The following is an 11,630-nucleotide window of genomic DNA, read 5'->3' on the forward strand; positions in this document are numbered from 1 at the left end:
TCACTTACTTTCAGTGGCTGCCTAAACCATATATTCTACTCCAGTTTATCTGAGAACTCTAGCTCTGTATTTGGAGTTTCAGATGCAAGATAATCTAATAAAAATGGATTTGGATTTTTCCACTTGCAGTTGTCTCTTGTGTTTATAGTCTTCCCCAGGAACCCTATGGGGATGGGTAGTTGACCCAAGGCAACACTTAGGCACCTGGATTTCTTGAGCTAATGCCTAACAGCAAGTGTTCAATAAATAGCGACCTTTATCAGTTAATGATCAAACATATGGTATGTCTCAAACATAGAAATTAATATACATCAGTTTGGAACTGGGTTCCGCCAAGGCAAGTTGAACTCTAACTGAATTAAAAACATACTTGTGGGGATCCCTGGATGGTGCAGCAGTTAGCGCCTGCCTTTGGCCCAGGGCGTGATCCTGGAGACCCGGGATCGAGTCCCACGTCGGGCTCCCGGTGCATGGAGCCTGCTTCTCCCTCTGCCTGTGTCTCTGCCTCTCTCTCTCTCTCTCTCTGTGTGACTATCATAGATAAATAAAAATTTAAAAGAAAAAAAACATACTGTGTTTTTTTTTTTCATTCTTTTTGATGCCTATAGGCAGAAGCGGCTCAGTAGTGGTTTCGTGTGAAAAGAATGTGAAAAAAAATACACAAATGTCACATTAAAATTCTTCTCATTTTATGAAGAGACCATTGAATATAATAAGTAATGATACCACAAATATTTCTGGGTATGTATTTTTTCATTTCAAATGAATATAACATTATCTACTCCCTCCAATAAAGAAATTATAAATGGATTTTTAAGCTAATGAATCATGAAATATTTTTGTTGAGTTATAAGTGAACCAAATGGTCATATTTATTTTAACACCTGGAAGAAGTCAGGATATGCACAGCTGGCTGTTAGCTTGTCACACATTCCTAAGTTTACAATTACTACTAGTGTTCTCAAAATCCACTGACAAACAGTTGCAGGTGGCCAAGATGTTTTTGTGTAGAAACAGCTTTACTCAGCAAAATCTAGTAATGTATCGATAATGACATTTACTTTGGAAACTATCAGTATTTAAGAACAGTAATTTTCAAACATTTTCTTAAGATTACTTAAGGCATGTTTGGGACTGCTAATGAGAAATTTACAAACATTTCTTTGATTTTTAAAAAGTTCAGTAAATAAAGGAACATTTAAGAATACTGTCAAAGGGGAAAAAACTGTCAAAGAAACAGTTAACCTGTTAAATAAAGTCTCATTATTTGATATGTTTCTTACAGTGGAAATAGCCACATCCTTATATTATAAAGGGTTGCCTATATAACTCATTCTCTAGAGTATTATTTCTACATGAAATGCAGCTAGTATTCCAGAGGAAGGGAATATACATCATTTTATAGAAGGATCATTTTCAGGTCTTTAGATGATATTAAAAAGCTAAATTTCTATAATAATTTAAACTTTTAAAAATTTAAATTGTTTTATATAATTATTTTAATATTTCCATTAAATATTGATAGGAAATATTCACCACGTGTATAACACGTAAAGAATAACAAAAACAAATATTTACCTACCACCTCTCAGTTTAAGAGAATAACATCACCGTTGTAGTTCTTTGTACCTTTTTCTGAACTCATTTCACTCTCCTTTCACCTTAGTGAAAGAGGTAACAACTTTCCTGAATTTTGTGTATTTCATTTTCTTGCCTTTCTTTAGGTGTTACCACATAAGGCTGCTGCCACAATCAACTATTATTTACTTTTGATTATTCTAAACTTTACATAAATGAAATAATGCTGTAAGGATTCTCTGACACTTTGTTCGACACTGTGTTCCTGAGATTCATCCAAGTTACTGCAGGAAGCATTTTACTGCTGTATATAATCACATCATATAAAAGTACCATAGTATCCACCCCATTATTAATGGACATTTGGCATGTTCCCAGTTTTTGCTGTTACCTAGTGTTACTAACAACAATTTTGCACAACTCGCTTGGTTCAAGTTTCTAATGCAGATATATTAGACACATATACACACATACATGCATAAATGTCAAATTTATATCTAATATACACATTACTATATGATGTCAAATTATTCTCCAATTTAGTTTTTGACAATTTATACTTTCACCAGCAATAAGTATTCCAGTTGTTCTATATCCTTGTCAATACTTGATATTCTCAGACTTTAAATTTAAGCCAGCCTTGTAAGTTTATAGCAGTGCCAATTTGTGGCTTTAATTTGCACTTCCTTAACTACCAACGAGGTCGAGAAACTTTTTGATTAACAGCATAATGATAACCTCTTGTGAAGTGTTTCTTCTTCATGTTCCTTTGGGGTTGCTTTTCATTTTCCCAAATGAACAAGGAAGAGTTATTTATTCATTCTAAAGATTAACATTTTGTCACTTATATGTTACAAACAACATTTCTCAAAGGCTTGTCTTTTTATGTCTTTTGGTCAAGAGTTCCTAATTTTAACGAAGAACTATTTAAACCATCTTTTCCTTGTTCAAAACCATTTTCATGCTATTATCACATATTAAAAAGCCTTACTTCAGAAGCTAAAAACTTGTACTATAGAAATTGAGAAAATGTCACAGTTGTTCTATCATATATTTTAAAAATTAAAGAACAGATATTCATATGAAAAATTGTGGCTCAGACAAAATGGCTAATTAAATGATTTTTTTCTGGTTTTGGTGGCAGCTAATATATTAAAAAATTAGTTTATTTGCTGAAAGATCTAGAGCTACAAAATAAAAACAGGTTTCTGAAAAGTTTTATAACTTAATCAGTTAACTGCAATAAAATACTGGTGAGTATTGATTGTAAAGGACACATTCGTAACATGTAAATTAATAATGGAGCTGACGCCATTTGCCAAAAGGGATATATATGTATAAGCATAGAAAGTTCTTATAATGGGAATTTAGGTGGGTAAATAGAGGGATTTTTTTTTTTTTTACTTTCACATCCAATCTTTCTGTAATATCTGAACATTATAAAATAGGCACAAATTACCTTTATAATGAAAAACATGTCTGATATTCTTCAACCTGAATTTAAACTCATTGTAAAAATATTAAAGTGAAAATTATATGAAATTTGTGATTTTATTAGAGCGCAACACAGATTATGTTTGTAAGATTTGAGGGTCTCCTAACAGCTCTTAAAAGTATGCTAAGAAAAATAAGTTCAAATATTCTGAAATATTATCAGTTAAAAATGTATCATTAAGTAATTTTTTGAAAGATCTTTAGATGGACTCTGAATCTTATTATTTCCAAAATGGAGAGGCTTCGAATGACTAGATGTCATTTGTGAACATACTATACATCCAACCTTGGAATAACATTAAAATTATAATTTTTGGCAAAAAAACAAAGCAAATGGCTAATGGGGATATTCACTGTGACTTACATCTAAGGTTAGTCTATGTTTATTTTCTAAGCTACCTTATATTTTAAGATACTTGCATTGGATTAAGTTTTTAAAAGACCCTCAGTGGGATGATTTAGCAAAGAAATGAATCTTTGAATTCTTCTTTAAAGCTTCTCTTTCTGCTTTGGCACATAGCAGTGCTTCTGATAAATTTTGTGTTCTTAAACACCCCAATAAGAATTTGCTGGCTAAACAGGTTAAAGAGAAACCTTCTAGAGTCTAAAGATATTGGTAATTCATACATTAGTAATAAATATACACAGAAATGCAGAACTGCATCATCTAATTCTGAAGAAGGATGCAGAGATCATTTTTGTTGATAATGTTTGAATAATAGAAAAGTCACTAATGGTCAATAGAACTGCAATATTCCAAGTCAATTAATATAAGATATGCCATCAGATGTCTGCAAAAAAGTGATAATTAAATGAACTGAATTAGGCACTATAACAAAATGATGCAAAGCTGTGTTATTTGCAACAGAGCTAAAATAATACTCATTTAATTTTCAAATACAATGTAATTTAATGTTTATATATTTCTAAGGTTTCTCACATAAATATATCAACAAACTAGAAAAGAAGTTTGGTCAAATCATGTGTACTGATATTCTAATTTGCAAAATAAAATTTGATGAGGCAGGTATATCTCTTAGCAGCTCATACCAAGAAGGTAAGGGAAAAAGGACTGGGAAGATTATTCCTTTTGCTTCTAGAAATACCTGACGTGGACTATATTTCGTCTCTTTTTCTGGTCTTCCCTCTAACCTTGATGATTTTACTACCTCTTTACCCAACCTCTCTGTCTCAACATACATTGCAATCTTTTTTCAACCATCTCCCTGAATTTCTAACCTTCTATCAATGTTTTCATTTTGGTAATGCATTTGTGTCCTCCCTCCCTCCCTCCTTCCTTCCTTCCTTCCTTCCTTCCTTCCTTCCTTCCTTCCTTCCTTCCTTCATTCGTTAAGAGCTGGACTCTGAACCCAGATGCTTGTTTGAATCTTGGGTTCTGCCAGTTGTTTATTAGCCATTAAAACTTTGAGAAAGTCACCTACCTTCTGTGCATCCATTTCCTTAACTGTAAACATGAGGTTGTTAACAATACCTATCTCCTAGGTCGTTATGAGGAACGAATGAGTCAATATTATTTAAAAGTCTTATAAAATGCCTAATGTAGTAAGAATCATATAATGTCATTTGCTTCTATTAACATTATTGTTGTTATTTGAGCATTTATGTGCCAAGCATTCTATTACATATCCAGATTATATTGGTAAACTAGATAGACAAGACCCTTGGGAATGTCTTTTTAGATCCAGACTGTCTGCCATGTCCTATCTCAGAGTCATAAGTGAACCCAGGACAGAAAGTCTTTGGCTAGGGATGCTATCACATTAGTAGGCACCAAAAATGTGAAACCATCAAGAAAGGATACGGTTCCTAGGACTGGCACAGATAACAAAGACACTTGACCACTTACTTCTCATTTCTGTTGCTAGTATTACATTCTTGTCCTCTGTTTTGACATTAATCTTAGTCCACATTTTCCTCCTTTCCATTATGACAGCCTGTTTTCAAGGCAAAAGTTCTTTAAAAGATACATGCCTGTAATTAATCATCATACTGTTGTACATCCTAAGTAAATGGAAATATCCTGCTTCAAAATGATCATAAAAATAACTGTAATGGGTTGGTTTTAGATATTGAAAGGTTGCTCTTCTCATTCCTTAATGTTAACTTTCTTTTACCCATTTCTTCTCATTTATAAATTTTGCCCTCAGGGAATAGAGCAGATAAAAAGGAAAAGCCAACTTCTTGGCTTAGAATTCTAAAATAGAATCTTCTTTTATTTCTAAGATCTAGGCATTCAAGGAGAAAAATTGCTTTCTTTCAATTCCCAATGGCATCTGATTTGGAAGCTGATCAGAAAGGAGTTCAAGCTCTGAGGATGTATCAATGACCACCTCAGGGTAGGGGGAGAAACAGGGACCAACCAAACCCCTTTTTTTGTTTTAAGCAAATGTTACATTAAAAACTAAGATACGGGGATCCCTGGGTGGTGCAGCGGTTTAGCACCTGCCTTTGGCCCAGGGCACAATCTTGGAGACCCGGGATCGAATCCCACGTCGGGCTCTTGGTGCACGGAGCCTGCTTCTCCCTCTGCCTATGTCTCTGCCTCTCTCTCTCTCTGTGACTATCATAAATAAATAAAAATTAAAAAAAAAAAAAAACAAAAAACTAAGATACGATGATTCTCTAACCTTAGACTTTCAGGCTTTGGAAGGGCATTTGGGGAAATATTTTAGGACAGTGAAATGTAGGTCATAGCTTGTTGGCCTACCTACAGATGCACTTCCCTACTGTGTGGTTTTGCCTTTCAATGTAAGCATTTACCAAAGGATTAAAGAGTTTTATGAAACCATGAAAGAACTAGCAAAAATATAAACAAATACTTAAATAATCTTGGGGTGAAAAAGATGTTTCTAAGCTTAACACTGAAAATATACTAAAAGAAAAAATTTTTAACGTTTTCACTGAATAAAAATTTAAAATTCATATGACAGTAAAAAATAAATTAAAATTATTGCAGTACTTTGTTATGCATATGCTATATATATATTAACATGTTATATATGTTTTATATGGAAGAACACTTAAACTAAAAAATAAAGACTTTAATAGAAAAAGTCAAAGGGCAATATAAGGCAACTGATAATTTAAGTGACACTATAGATTTACTATATTAACTTGGAAAGACATGTTCCTAGCAGGTTTCTTGGGGTGGGTATATGTGTATGAATATATATGCATTTATAAATATATATGTAAATAATAAAAATTAAGTAGAGCCCATAAAAGTACAGACACATATTCATAGTGGGTATTGCTGGGGAGCAGAACTACATGTACTTTTTGTTTTGTTCTTTGTATTAAAGTTTCTTTTTGGTGAGTGGTGAGTACATGTTACTATAGAAATAAGAAAAAAAAAACCCGCTTTAAAGAGTTAAACTTACAAAATTAAACTTCAAAGGAAAACAGGATGTTCAGAAAGCCCTGCGTCCTCTTAGCTGAGGCAGAGAGAAAGTAATAATTCTTCTTCTGATAGGAATCTCATTTTCTGAATGTGTGAAAACTGAGACTTGGTAAAAAATATTTTATAAATTGTGAATTCATTTCTTCCTCTGTTAACTTTCTGGATTTAATTTGCTGGTATATGGTGAAGTTAAGAATGCTAAACGTCTTAAAATTTCCCAACTTATAGCAAATAATATTAATGGATAATATTTATATACTGTGTACAATGTATTTACCACCGTGGTAAGTTCCAAGGAAGTAAACAAAAGTATTTATTATATGTTAAATATTTAATAATCCAAACTTTCCACCAAGTCAGTCTGGCATGACTCAACAAACAATGATGATTTGGTAACTTCCTAAATCAAGAATCTCAGCAACATAAACTCATTGTTTCATATAACATGCCATCTTCAATAGAGATAATACTATTGGCCCACCATCAACAAAGTGTGCACTTTTGCATAATGGTAAAAGATTCATTCTTCACAGAAATTTGAAAACTGGGCAGCCCCGGTGGCGCGGTGGTTTAGCGCCACCTGCAGGCTGGGGTGTGATCCTGGAGACCCGGGATCGAGTCCCACATCGGGCTCCCTGCATGGAGCCTGCTTCTCTCTCCGCCTGTGTCTCTCTGCCTCTCTCTTCGCTCTCTCTGAATGAATGAATAAATAAATCTTTTTTTTTTAAAAGAAATTTGAAAACTCTGGTTACAATCAGAAATCACCAACAATGAGCTAACTTAAATCTATATAGGATTAAATCTGTTAATTGTCATTTAGTATTGATGACACTATACAACTAAGATTTTTTCAGTGTTTAACACTTTCCAGGTACCAACCTAAGCACTTAATCATTATCACTATTTAACTTCTTGATAAATTTAGGTTCAGAGATTATGCAACTTGCTCCAGGTCACACAGCTTGTATGGGGATTCCAACTCTGCTGTCTGGCTAGAAAGTGCCACATTGCATCTTCATTAAATATTTTATACATTTAGCTACTAAGCAATAATAGACTATTGAAAATGACCTAAGCACTAGTAAAATAGTTTAAAATCATATACTTATAAAAATATGTGAATACTTAAAAATCCACACTTGAAAACTATTCAGTGCAAAAAAATACAGAAAATAGTCAACACATCATCCAAAGCATATGCAGATGGATAGGATGAAACCTAAAGGATCAAATTCCTCTTTTTTCCCATTACTAGTTCTTCATATGGCAAAACAAAAGTTCAACTGTTAGATTTAATAATTGATGAATTGTTTAACATGTTAACTTTGGGGAACAAAAGAAAAGAGCTTCTTATTCATAGGTACTTTTGTTATGTTTGATCACTTAATCCGTAACTAATCAGCAATTTCATGATATAGGTATCATTCTTCCATTTAAAAAAAAAAGAAAGAAAATGGGGTTCAGAAAGTCTGAGCAACTCATATCTAACTGATAAACAACAAAGTTACTTGCTTCTAGGCCCAAATGACCTCTAAGTTGCACTAGGCATAGGCTAATGTAAATGTAGGAAAACAATTAGGAAAATAATGAACTGTACTTTAAAATAATGTTTATGTGTGCTAAAAAAAAAAGTTTATGTGTGCTGACCACAGATTACTACACTTATCTAAGTTACAGAGCAAACTAGCTTTCTTGAATGAAATGCAAGATTTAGTCATGAAAACATTTGCAAAAGAGTAAAATCATTTGCTTTAAAATCTCTATTTGAAGATTTAAGAAAGAAATAACTCTTTGATCATAATATATGCACTCATTTTTCATGACTAAAAATCTAATAATATAAGATAAATTCAGATTTTTCCAGAATTTTGGATTGAAAAGATTTTATAGGTTAAAAGGAAAAACATGATGTTTAAGATACATATCTGAAAATAGACATTTTAGTTTCTACTTTTTTGCATCACAACATACAATACTCCAACAAGGCAACACTGCCAGGTTGTTAAAATCTTTTCTTTTAAAAAGTAGGAATTTAGAAAAGTATCACAGTGAACTACCATGGAGGATCCATAGCACCTAAAATCATTTCATATAAAATCAGAAGCAGAAGCATTTTTAATGCTACATTTGTGCTATTTTTATGCTACATACTTAATTCTCATCATCCTTTAAAGTTCCTACTTCATAGAATCATAGATTTTAAAGCTATAAAACCACCTAGTCCAATAACTTCATTTTTAAAAAGGAGGAAATTGAGATCCAGAGAAATTTGACTGATTTCTCCATGACTGTATGTGAATTAGTGCCTGAGTGGCGAATGAACCCCAAATTTTCTGAGAGTCCAAAGCTTATTATATTATACCACCATACCGCCTCCATTTCTAGTTTGGATAGTCAAGTAGTAACTATAGCATGTTTAAATCCTTGAAGCAAACATTTCAGAAGTCCCTACTCTTCTGTTGAGGAAGTTAGACATATTTTTGGTCTTAATATTTTAGTCTTAATATTTATCCTAAATATATACTGGCCAGAATAAGCAACCTCCTGATAAAAGGTGGCCCCACCTACAATGTAAAGTACCCTTAGGGAGTACTCAGAACAGTAATAACATATTTGGATACTGATTTACAATTTACAATGTCATTTCACATATTTTATTAGCCAAAGACTCACCTAAGTTTGTTTTTAAAAATGTGTCTTATTTATTTAATTTTTAATTTTTATTTATGATAGTCACAGAGAGAGAGAGAGAGGCAGAGACACAGGCAGAGGGAGAAGCAGGCTCCATGCACCAGGAGCCCAATGTGGGATTCGATCCCGGGTCTCCAGGATCGCGCCCTGGGCCAAAGGCAGGCGCTAAACCACTGCGCCACCCAGGGATCCCAAAAATGTGTCTTACTGAAGTATAACTTAAATACCATAAACTAGAGCAAAACCCTTTTAAAGTGCATGGTTTGAGGTTTTTTTGCTGTGGTTTTTGGCTTAAGATAACAAGGATTTACTAGCAGTCTCTGTGAATAGGAATTTGGGAGGGCTTAGTTGGATGCTTCTGGCTCCAACACTCTTGTAAAGTTGCAGTAAGCTGTGAGCTATGGTATAGGGTAACCTGAAGGTTTGAGTGGGGCTAGCGGGATATGTTTCGAGGATGGCTCATTCACTCGGCTCTTGGAAATAGGCCTTAGTTCCTCTAAACCACAGACCTCTCCACTGGGCTGCTTGAATATCCTCACAAAATGTTGGCTGGATTCCCCAAGTTCAAGGAGTTCTGAAAAACGTAATACATCTGCACAACGTTACACTTACAATCAAGATACAGAACATTTCTTTCATCTAACGGCTCTCTCAGGAACTCGCCATACTTCTGCTCCTAGAAGTGGTGTTTTGGGTTTGTTTTGCATTACTTCATGAAATCGATTGCAGTCACAGACACAGCTACAAAAATATCCATATACTGGATTACTACACAAACTTATTTCTTGCTATGCAGTTCATATTTTTATTTATTTATTTGACAGAAAGAGAGAGAGAGCAAGAACAAGCAGGGGGAGCGACAGGAGGAGGAGGAGAAGCAGGCTCCCTGGCAGGCTCCATCCTTAGACGCTGGAATCCTGACCTGAGCCGAAGGCAGACACTCAACCAACTGAGCCACCCAGGTGCCCTACGTAGTACATATTTGAATAACTGTGCATCTGAGGCAGGAAAGACCTTCCATATGCATGTGAGGAGAGGCTGGATGGAAGGCTAATCTTTCCAACAAACTTGTTCTAATGTTACCTGCTTAGAAATGGTATCATTCTCCAGTTTTAAAATTTTTCTTCATTACTTTGTTGAACTGGAGTTCCTGCTCTTGTTCAAGATGCTGCTATGGTTTGGCTTTCCTCTATTGCAAATGCATCAATTTTCTGGAAAGCCCACTAGTGAGGAACTCTTCTTCCTTCTTGTGATCCACAACACAGTATCTTTCTCCTTCTGCAAAGGAGAAACTTGGCTTTCTATTACTGTTGATTAGTTTGTATTTTCTAGAACTTCATGTAAATAGAATCTCAGAGAATATAACTTTTGTGTAAGGCCTCTTTACTCACCATGTTTTTGAGACTCATTCCTGTTGTGTGTATTGATAGATCATTCCTTTTTATTGCTGAATAGTGTTTTGTTATATGGGAATACCACAATACTATTAGTACACTTGGAATTTCACCAATAAAACATTTGCATACCTTTTTCTGTCTAATGTAAACACCTATGTAATATCCTTATTGTACAAAGTCTAAAATATTTGCTACCAAGACCCTTAAAAAGTTTGCAGACCTCAAACTAGCTGAATGGTTATGAGTGGAGAGCTTGCTAGAAATGCAGAATAACAAAAAATACCCTATAACTATTGAATCAGAAATTGGATTTTACCAAAATCCCTAGATAATTCATATCAAAGTCTGAGAAGCCCTGTTGTTTTACTTTTCTTACAAAAAAAAAAAAAAAAAGACATATCCATGTCTTTCAGAAAATTATTACTGGTATCTAAAACTCATAAAAAAAACACAATATTGAGATATACGCAGGTTGAGAATTCTAAGTCTTATTTTAAAATTCTCTTTTAGATATAAAATGTTCATTATTTTACAATCTTAAGATATAAAATAATTTTTAAAAATTCCTTGTTAAAGCAATTTCCAAAAGAGCAAATGTAGCACAAATAAAAACTGTTCTGTCTTCTGTACAAGGATGTACCAGTGATTAGTAGAGATTAACAGATGATCATCTTCATCCATGTGATCAACAAGACCAAAAGGTCAACGGGGTTTTAGTTTACCATATGCTGCAAAATTCATGCTGCAAACCTACTTGGCATGTGCTTTCATTATACATGCTTTTTAATCAACAAATTAGAAGTTAGAGAACAAATCATTCACTTACATTCCTATTAACATTTCTTCAATAAGTGCTAGAATATGAAGATTTTTCTCTTCTCTATGTGAAATAGCATGGTAACTATATTTTCAAAACCAGAGAAAACTAATTTATATGTAATTGTTTTAAATTTGCTATAAACCTTAACAAATGACATTTTATTACTAAACTCAGATGTTCAGTTTGTAATCATCTCATATAACAAACAGCTGTAACTTTTTGGGTTTCC

General features: G+C 33.6%; 1 protein-coding gene and 1 long non-coding RNA gene across 6 annotated transcripts in view; one reads left to right on the forward strand and one right to left on the reverse strand.

The window, feature by feature from the left end:
- The window catches only part of C36H2orf88 (chromosome 36 C2orf88 homolog), a 179,037-nt gene extending 168,104 nt beyond the window's left edge, over positions 1-10,933 (reverse strand). Inside the window, exons 1-2 of one of the 5 annotated variants that reach the window (XR_012025032.1) lie at positions 10,268-10,933; positions 4,940-5,027 (exon numbers count right to left, since the gene is read on the reverse strand). The gene's annotated coding sequence lies outside the window, so the exon portion shown is untranslated. Of the gene's footprint in view, positions 1-370; positions 3,058-4,939; positions 5,474-10,267 lie in introns of those variants that run through there. The other 4 variants (XR_012025031.1, XR_012025035.1, XR_012025034.1 and 1 more) reach the window with 4 other exon arrangements.
- LOC140625704 (uncharacterized) lies at positions 5,316-10,998 on the forward strand. Its single transcript, XR_012025037.1, has 2 exons — positions 5,316-5,429; positions 10,009-10,998. It is a non-coding gene; the product is annotated as an uncharacterized lncRNA (long non-coding RNA).
- Positions 10,999-11,630: the final 632 nt, after the last annotated feature.

Source organism: Canis lupus, chromosome 36, assembly GCF_048164855.1.
Source record: "Canis lupus baileyi chromosome 36, mCanLup2.hap1, whole genome shotgun sequence".
In the NCBI taxonomy this organism is placed as follows: Eukaryota; Metazoa; Chordata; class Mammalia; order Carnivora; family Canidae; genus Canis; species Canis lupus.